Below are 10,026 nucleotides of genomic sequence, written 5' to 3'. Positions count from 1 at the left end.
GGGGAACTACAAGGTCATGGGTAGGACTATATGGTACAAGGCAGGGATGCATTGAGAGATTAAACTGGACATGAATGGAAGAGCCATTCTCAGATGACCTTGAATTTCATTGGATTTTATATCGCTCTGTCTGTTCTCTTCCTCAGTGTATACCTACTGCTAGCCCAGTGCCTGTCAGATGGTAGGACCTCGGTAAGTATGTGTTGGACGAGTAAATGAATGAATGGATTTGGAATGTCACCCTGTAGCATCTCTTGCTCCAGGAGCCAGTTAGAGTTTGAAATAAGGAAGTTACCTGATTAGATTAACATTTGAGGAGGACCACTTTGGGAGCCACAGAGTTAAAGAAAGAAGACTCAGGTTAGTGAGGAGTGATTGTGGGAGTGAATTGGAGGACCCTGGAGGGAGGGGGGTCAGAAGGAAAGAATGGATTTGAGAACTACTTGGTGACTGATTGGATGGGAGGAAAGAAGTAAGGGCAAGCCTAGGAGGGTTGCATTTCTGGCGTAAGACCTAGGTTTTGGTGGTACCACTCACAGGACGAGGGACTGGAGCAGGTGCAACCCAAAGGGGAGATACTGGGTTTGCCTGGACTGCTGGCTCTGAGCTGCATTTGGAATTCCAGGCTGGAATGGGGGCCTGGAGCCCAGCAGAGAGGTCTGGGCTGAAAGAAGATACAGATGCCAGCAATAGTGCATGGAACCCAACAGTATGAGGAGAGAATGCAGGGAGGGAGCCCTCCAGGGTGGGAGCTGTGGTGGTCCTGAAGGCATGTGAAAGCAGAGAAGTGACCCAAACAAAGCTTGCTAGCAGGTGATGGTGGAGCCAGAATTATGGTTTGAAGGAACCAGTGTCAGATGTACATGTACCTTGCCCCTGAACACAACTGAAACATGAAAGAACGCCCAGTAAGATCGCAAGTTGGAAGGATAAAATCCAGGATTGCATGAGGTGGGAGGAATGGGCTGAGGCAAGCAGCCTGGAACCAAGCAGGGAGCGGGAGTTGGAAATCCCTTTTTATAGGATGCCCTAAGTGAGGTGCAGGGCAAGGTGGCCTCTGGGGACTGTGGGGCGGGGCAGTTTCCTTCTTTCAGTAACTTTCTATGCCACCTGCCAGGTAATTAGAGCTTCTCCTTTAAATGTGATGCCCCTGGGATCCTGGCCTTCACCTGTGTGTCCTTCTCCTATAATTCACTGCTATATGGCCCTCGAGCAATCAGCTGTTTGGGGTGGCGCAGCTCGGGGAGGTCTGGGTACACAATATCCACACGCGGGCAATTACACATCTACTCATTACTCACATTCTTTGGCACAGATTTTCACATACATCAGGCATTTCCAGTCATCCCCAGTTCCTCTTCCTAGATCCTCTGACCTCTCACCCTAGCCCCTGGGGAAGTTTTGTTCCAGTTTCTTGGGTACTGAGAGCAGAGGATCCTTGCTGTTTGGACCTCAGTTTCCCCTCATTCTGATCTTTTATCCCGACTCTAACCTGAGGCCTGCTCCACATTGCTGGTGTGTCCTTTGGAAAAATAGCAGCAATAGACCTAAGGAACCATACGTGATTCAAGACTTCCTTTTTCAGGATACCAACCAAAGGAAGCATTCCTAAATGCAGAAAAATCTGATGCATAAAGATGTTCGTCTTAGAACTAGTTATAAGAATGAGGAGTGAAAAAGTGTGAACTGGAATGTCCAAAAGGGGATGATTAAGTGGACTACAGCATTTCCTTGGGTAGAATGTAATGTAACAGTTTTTAATACTAGTTACAAAGGTCAGTTAAGAACATGGAAATGCTACTGATTAGATACCAAGGAAAAAATAGAATACAAAATTATATATACAGTATGATTAGAACTATGTAAATAAAAACGCACATAGGAAGTTTAGAAAGAAACCTCTAAAATGTCAACAGTGGTTGTGTTTGGATTGTGGGATTTGGGGCATTTTTTTTCCTGTTTCCCAAATTTTCTGTAATGAGATTATATTGATCTTACAGTGGAAAAAATGCACATAATAAAAAATAACCTTTTAGGACCCTGAAACCTAATTTGACAGTTCCCTTCTTTTCTCAGGCTTTCAAGGGTGAGGCTCTCCTGGTCCTCCCTCTGACCCCCTCTGTCCTCTGTGGCCTGGGCTCTGTCTACTGATCTAGGGAAGCTCACAGAAGCAGGCCAGAGCCTCCACCAGGAACCAGACCCTCTTCCTGGGGTGGGGCAGGCAGGGCTCTGTCCTGGGGTGTTGGCATTTACAATGTACAAAAACTATTAAATACTGTTTTAAAGCTTAGCACACAATGAATAGGGGAAGCTAACAGAAAGTTCTCGAGGCCCATTCCCATAGCCTGTCCTTGACACTAGTCATGAAGGCCTGGAGGTAGGCTCAGGAGGGTGGGGCCTCCTATGGGGCCCCTCTGGCTGAGTGCCCAGCCCTGGCCCGCCAAGAGTGAACTTCCAGGTCATGGGGAAATAACACCATTAAAGATAGGGGGAACCTGCCAGATCACTGGCCCAGGGAGGCATACGAGCCATGGTGGGGTGACCTTCCTTTCTGACGGAGCTCAGGGGCCAGTCTCTGGCACCCTAGAGGCGTTCCAACAAGAGCAGGGGGAGGAAAGGGAGGGAGCATGGGGTGGCATAGTAAAACAGGGCTTTGGCTGTAGGAACAGGATAGCCAGTGTGGGTTACAGCTGACTCTCCACAGGATGAATGCTTAGGGAGAAAAACCCAATGGTGTTGCAATACTATTTTCTTGCACAGCTGTGGATTCAGGCATGGAGAAGGCCACCTTTTTCCACCCTATGCTAAGATGGAAAGGCCAACGTCCCTATCTTAAGGTCAAGCTGTCTTCAAATTCTCCCTAGAATGTGTATGTTTCAGGTCCCCTGAGGGGATTGATGCTGAAGGGCTCCCAAGGGGTAAGTGATAGGGGGGCAGAAATGGGAGACACTCATGTCCCAAATGGAACCCATGGGCCCAAGTCTGAGGCTCCTCAAGCCCTCCAGGTCAGGCCCCTTTTCCCTTGACTCTCCCTCCCTAGGGACTCACCCCAGCCAAAGGCTTCAGGTCCCACCCATGCAGGCACTCACAGGTTGATATTCATAGCCCACCCTCTAGACAAAATTCTTACATTGTCCTATTAACAAATAGTCATTGAGCACCCTCCATGTGTCAAGCCAGGATCCAATAGTAATTCAACCAAGGGCGCTTGCATTCTGCTGATGTCTCAAAGGTACCTCAAACCCATAGTGTGCTGAAGGCTGACACTTATGGAGCCAGGCATGGTTTTAGACACTTTACGGGTATAGCACACCTTGTGAGATATCGTGGTTTCAGTTCCAGACCATCACAATAAAGTGAATATTGCAGTAAGGCAAGTCAATGCATTGTTTGGTTTTCCAGTGCATACAAAAGTCATGTTTATATGACATGGTGGTCTATTAAGCATGCAATAGCATTATGTCTTAAAAAACAATGTATATACCTTAATGAAAAAATACTTTGTTGCTAAAGAATGCTAACCATCATCTGAGCTTCCAGCAAGTTGTAATCACAGATCACATCACCATAAAAAATATAATGAAAGAGTTTGAAATACTGTGAGATTACCAAAATGTGACACAGAGACAGGAAGTGGGCAAATGCTGTTGGAAAAATGGTGCCGGTAGTCTTGCTCAATGCCAGGTTGTTACAAACCCTTAATTTGTCAGAAACGCAGTATCTGCAGAGCATAATAAAGTGAAGCACAATAAAATGAGATACACCTATATAAACGTGTTTATCTTCACAACAGCTCTGTGACCTAGAGCTATTACTTCCCTCATTTTCAGACAAGAAAACCAAGAAGGAGGTGAAGGGACTTGCCTGATGTCGCAACACTGGTGAGTGCAGAGCTGGGCTGGGGCATGGGCAGCTGGATGCCTAATGCCACACTCTCACTCTAATATCCTGGCTTTTGCTCCAAACAAAAACTGTGATTTCCCTCTCAGACTGCCTCCCTACATGTCACCAATATCTACCTGGTGACATAGAACAAGAGCCCAGAAGCGCCGTTCACCCCTTTCTCACCCTCACTCTCCACGTGCTTTCAATCACCAAGCCTTGCTGATGGTGCCTTTGGAGTTTTTCTTCAAGAGGCAGAAAGGGGTGTGCTTCCACTCATGGTTGTGTCCCCAGTGCTTGGCATCTATCATGACCACTCCACAATGAGTGAATCAATGAACTCCCACTTGTGTTGGTCTGGGGGGATGGAATCCCCAACCTTCAGATGCATCCCTTTTGTATGGATGGAGAAGGAGCAGTCCAGAAGCAAATCATGACTGAGATGGAATGACTTGTCAGGTTTGGTAGATGGGAACCAAACCAGTGGATAAAGGCAATGATTCTAGCACCTGAGGTGGAGAGCAAATTCATGCAACCTGCATCTGTTTGCTTGTCTGTCTCTATAACCAGAATGCACAGCAAATAATTATTGAACACTTCCCACGTGGCAGGCAGGTTTCCCTCTGCTTTCCACATGTACCATGTAATCCTGGCCATAATCCTATGCCTTAGGTATGATTATGTTACAGATGGGGAAACTAAGGCTCTCAGAATTCAGTCACTTGGTCAAGATCATATGGCCAGTAAGCAGCAGGACCTGGGTTTGGATCCAGGTGGTCTGGCTTCGGCTCCATATCCTCAACCACAGAGCTCTACTTCGCCCCAAGCAGCCTGCAGCTCCCCAGGACAGCTCTTTCCTGAGGACTAAGCGTTTGCATTTCATGGCTGTACTCTCTTGGATTCAAGGTGGATTTCAAATGAGACATGAGGGTCGGTTTTGATGGTCACTTGAACTCAGCATGTTTGTCGTCAGGGCATTCCATGCTGTGGGCCAGCCATCTACCACAGTGGGCATGAGAAACAGAGAGCTCTTGTCTCTGAGAGACAAGATGGGGCAGAGGGAAGGGGGAGACAGGATCAGACACTTCATGAGCAGAGCAGAGACAGATCCATGTAGTCCCAGAGAAACCAAAAATGTCACATCTAGTTCCTCAGGTGCCCCAGGAGCACATCCTGTCCCTGGATTCTAGGATATAGTCTGGAGTCTGCCACAAATCCCCGTTTTTGCCTTTCCACTGCAATAATTATGGAATGATGGTCAGTGAGATGGGCAAAAATATAAACTATAAAAAGGGAGTTATAGACAGCATTCAAAGAACCCTAATCTTACAGCAAAGAGATTGGCTGCAGTCTGCTGTGTGTATGTATGGGTGTGAGCCTGGATGTATATACAGGGTATGCCTACTCAAATCAGGTGATAAGAAGTTGAAAGAAGCTTCAATTAAAATAGGTTAAAGGAGAAACTTGAAAGCCACCTAGAAAACACATGAGACCATGTTAGGAAACTAGATTCCAGGTGAAAGGTATGGACACAGAGCTCCCTCTTGACAGGGCAGACAGATTCCAACTCTAATATTCCAACTGGTGTTCATAACTGCTCAGGTAGAATCATTCTGGACGTACCAAGCACCCATATCCAGGTGCCATCTTCACTTCCCTACCAAGAACTTGAATCTGTAACTACTTTAAAATCTTCCACTACTAGACTCAGTTGGCCGATGACAGTAAATCACCTCCTCTTGGTTGGGTAAGTGACTTTGCAACCCTAGGAAAATGTGCAGATCACTATTGATGGTGAGCTGAATCAAAATCAGAATATTGCTACATTTTCTCAATTTTAACATCTTGGAATTTGGAACGCATTCTGTAATCAATGGCATCAAACAATTATAAATGGTGGTATCATTAAAATAATGTTATATCTTATAATTGAAGGCATCTTGGAGCCCATGGAATACAGCATTCCTTTCATGGTAATTTCCGGATCAAGTGTTGAATCATCATTATAATCTGTGTGTTATTTAAAGAACTTGAAACAGGGGTGCCTGGGTGGCTCAGTTGGTTAAGCATCCAACTCGATTTCAGCTCAGGTCATGATCTCAGGGTTGTGATATCAAGCCCTGCATCAGGCTCCATGCTGGGTGTGGAGTCTGCTTAAGATTCCCTCTCTCCCTCTACCTCCGCTTCTAAAAAAATAAATAAAAATAGAGAACTTGAAACATTAAAGAAAATCTAACATATTAGAGAACGTGGCATATTGGACTTGCAGTTTCAACTGGAAATGTTTAAGAAGATGTAATCAATTAAGTTTGTAGGACGTCTTTGAATGTTGTTTTATTAGGGTACAGTCTAACCCCAAAGTACAACCACTCAAAGATGATAGAAGTTAGGTAGTGAGTGGTTCAGAGCTGCAGGCCAAGCAGCTTTGCTATGTGAGGTCTTCCAGGGAATGGGTTCCTACTCTCCTTTGGCTCTGCCATGGCCTGTGTTATCTTCATCAGCATGGTTGATATTGGCTCACTACCACATCCAAGGGAAGCGGGAAAGGAGTGGGTCCACTGCAAGTGTCTTAAAGGTGATGATCTGGTTGTAGCATACATCATATCTACTCACATGCCACCGGCCCTAACTTAGTCACGTGGTCACAAATAGCTGCAAAATGTAGTTTATTGTTGGGCAGACATATGTCCAGCCGAAGCACAGGGGTTTTAACTACAGGCAAAGAAGGGAGAATTAACACTAGAAAACATTTGGTAGTCATCCACCATGAATCTTAAGAAATCTCATTCACTAGGTTTATGAAATTTTAATAATTACTGAAAGGCTTAGAAAGATTTCACTTGTCAGTTTTATAAGTTTGCCACGTTGGATGTTTGAAGTATTTTAGAGAAACATATATTTTAATTTTAAATGCACTTAAAATGTTTTAGAGAATTAAATAATAAGTTCCTAAATGGGGCTGATTACTTAGGAGGACTTACTACTTAAACTTTGTCAATTTGATGTTAATCAAACAAAAAATGAAAGTGATTAATATTATTCTTACATAAAAATTACTAGATATAAATAAGGGTAAGATTTGTGAATTAAACATAAAGGCTTTGGAAGAACCCAGGTTTTTAAATATTACAACTTTTCAGATTGGCCTCTTTTACTTAGGAATATGCATTTAAATTTCCTTCATGTCTATTCATGCCTTGATAGCTCATTTCTTTTCATTGCTGTATAATAGTCCAGTTTTTGGATATACTATAGTTTCTTTATTCCCTGCTGAAGAACATCTTGATTGCTTCCAAGTTTTGGCAATTATGAATAAAGCTGTTACTAACATTCGCATGCTGGGTAAATACCAAGGAGCATGATTGTTGGATCATATGGTAAGAGTACGTTTAGTTTTATAAGAAATTGCCAAACTGTCTTTCAAAGTGGCTGTACCATTTTGCATTCCCATCAGTGTTAAATGAGAGTTCCTGTTGCTCCACATCCTCACCAACATTTGGTGTTGTCAGTGTTCTGGATTTTGACCATTCTAATAAGTGTGGAGCAATATCTCATTATTGTTTTAATATGCATTTCCCTGATGATGCATGATGTGGAGAATCTTTTCATAAGCTCAGCCATGTATATATCCTCTTTGGTAAAGTATCTGTTAAAGTGTTTGGTCCATTTTTTTGTATCAACAAATTTACTCAATGTTGGCAGAATACAAAATTTTACATGCAACATATTGACTTTAGTATTACAGAATTTAACCTTTTTATAAACTATTTTATGGTGTTACTCTTTGCCTATCTGTTCTAAGCTATGATGTGTTGCACCAACAGATCCCCTTTCCCCATAGCTTTTTTTTTTAAGATTTTTATTTATTTATTTGACAAAGAAAGAGTACAAGCAGGGTGAGCAGCAAGCAGAGGGAGATGGAGAAGCAGACTCCCTGCTGAGCAGGGAGCCTGAAGTGGGGCTCGATCCTAGGACCATGGGATCATGACCTGAGCCAAAGGCAGACTAAGTCACCAAGATGTCCCCGCAGCTTTTTACTATGTACTTAAACAGATGATTTATTTCCCTTAGGCAAGGTGAAAAAAACACAAAAAATTCCCACCGGGAGAAAAAATGTTAACTCAAATTCTGAGTTTCAGCATAAGATAACATCAGAAATAGGTTATGGGCAACTCTTAATCTTTTACCTCATATCGTGAATAGTACGATATGAAGTTACAGTGTTGGCCAAAAGAAGACATAGTTTTCTCATTAAACTTTTGTTTTAATGGGTCTCAAAATTTGGTGATGGATTTTTGGTCAAGTTGTTTCCATTAAAATGTACTCGTTTAAAAAAACTAATAACTTAAAACTGCCACACACACACACACACACACACACACACAAACAATGGTCCACAAAACATTCTCCTTTCCTTCTTAAGCTTTTACAATGCACTGTTATCATTAGCCAGTCTTTTACTATTAAACTTAAATGACCAATTGACACAAACAGTTCTGATGTTTCCCACCACTGCTTATGACTGGGGTGGCAGGTATTTGGGATAATATTTGGTTAGCCTTCTGAGCTTTCTGGGCAGACTTGATGACCTTGCCAGCTCCAGCTGCCTTCTTGTCCACTGCTTTGATGACACCCACAGCAACTGTCTATCTCATGTCACAAACAGCAAAACGGCCCCAAGGAGGATAGTTAGAGAAGCCCTCAACACACATAGGCTTGCCAGGAACCATATCAATGGTGGCAGCATCACCAGATTTCAAGAATGTGGGGCCATCTTCCAGCTTTTTTCCAGAACAATCAATCTCCTTCAGCTGAGCAAACTTGCAAGCAATGTTAGTTGTGTGACAATCCAGCACAGGTGCATAAACACCACTCATGTGGCCTGGATGGTTCAGGATAATAACTTGAGTCATGAAACCAGCTGCTTCCATGGGTGGGTCATTTTTGCTGTCATGAGCCACATTGCCATGCTGACCATCTCTGACAGATATGTTCTTGACATTGAAGCCCACATTGTCCCTAGGAAGAGCCTCATTCAAAGCTTCATGGTGCATTTTAACACACTTGACTTCAATTGTAGCATTGACTGGAGCAAAGGTGACCCCCATGCCAGGTTTAAGAACTCCAGTCTCCACTCAGCTCATGGGGACAGTACTAATACTACCCATTTTGTAGATGTCCTAGAGGGGCAGACGCAAGGGCTTGTCATCTGGACGAGTTGATGGCAGAATGCCATCCAGAGCTTCAAGCAGCATGATTCCACTGGCTTTGCCATCTTTATGGTGACTTTCCATCCCTCAAACCAAGGCACATTAGCACTTGGTTCCAGAATGTTGTCACCATTCCAACCAGGAACTGGCATAAATGTTACTCTGTCAGGGTTGTAGCCAATTTTCTTAATGTAGGTGCTGACTTCCTTAATGATTTCCTTGTATCTCTTCTGGCTATAAGGTGGCTTAGTGGAATCCATTTTGTTAACATCAACAATTAGTTGTTTCACATCCAGTGTGTAAGCCAGAAGGGCATACTCATGGGCCTGCCCATTCTTGGGGATACCTGCTTCAAATTCACCAATACCAGCAGCAACAATTGGGACAGCATGGTCAGCCCAAGATGTGCCTGTAATCACGTTTTTGATAAAGTCTTGGTGTCCTGGGGCGTCAGCGATGGTCACATAATACTTGCTGGTCTCAAATTTCCTCAGGAAGATATCAGTGGTGATACCACATTCACGTCCAACTTTTAGTTTATCTAAGATCCAGGCATACTTGAAGGAGCCCTTTCCCACCTCAGCAGCCTCCTTCTTAAACTTTTTGATAGTTCTTTCGTTGATCCCATCACATTTGTAGATCAGATGACCAGTAGTGGTGGACTTGCCTGAATCTACATGTCCAATGATGATGATGTTGACATGAGTCTTTTCCTTTCCCATTTTGGTTAAGTTTAGTGGTGGTTTTCACGACACCTGTGTTCTGGTGGCAAACGTGTTGTGAAAAAGTCCTTATCCTATTTTTGAAATCAGGTTGTTCTTTCTTTCATGGATTGTGCTTTTTGTGTTGTACCTACAAAGGGCAACATATCATATTTTTCTAATTATATGACATTCTGGAAAAGGCAAATTCATGGAGACACTAAAAAGACCAA

General features: G+C 43.5%; 1 pseudogene; it reads right to left on the bottom strand.

The window, feature by feature from the left end:
- Positions 1-8,351: 8,351 nt before the first annotated feature.
- On the bottom strand, positions 8,352-9,814 carry LOC112824011 (elongation factor 1-alpha 1 pseudogene; annotated as a pseudogene).
- Between the last annotated feature and the right edge of the window lie 212 nt (positions 9,815-10,026).

This window comes from Callorhinus ursinus, unplaced genomic scaffold, assembly GCF_003265705.2.
Source record: "Callorhinus ursinus isolate GAN/ISIS: 27379988/994484 unplaced genomic scaffold, GSC_fseal_2.0 scaffold1, whole genome shotgun sequence".
Lineage (NCBI taxonomy): Eukaryota > Metazoa > Chordata > Mammalia > Carnivora > Otariidae > Callorhinus > Callorhinus ursinus.
Note: the sequence above shows the minus strand (reverse complement) of the source record. Positions and strands in the feature narration are given on the sequence as shown.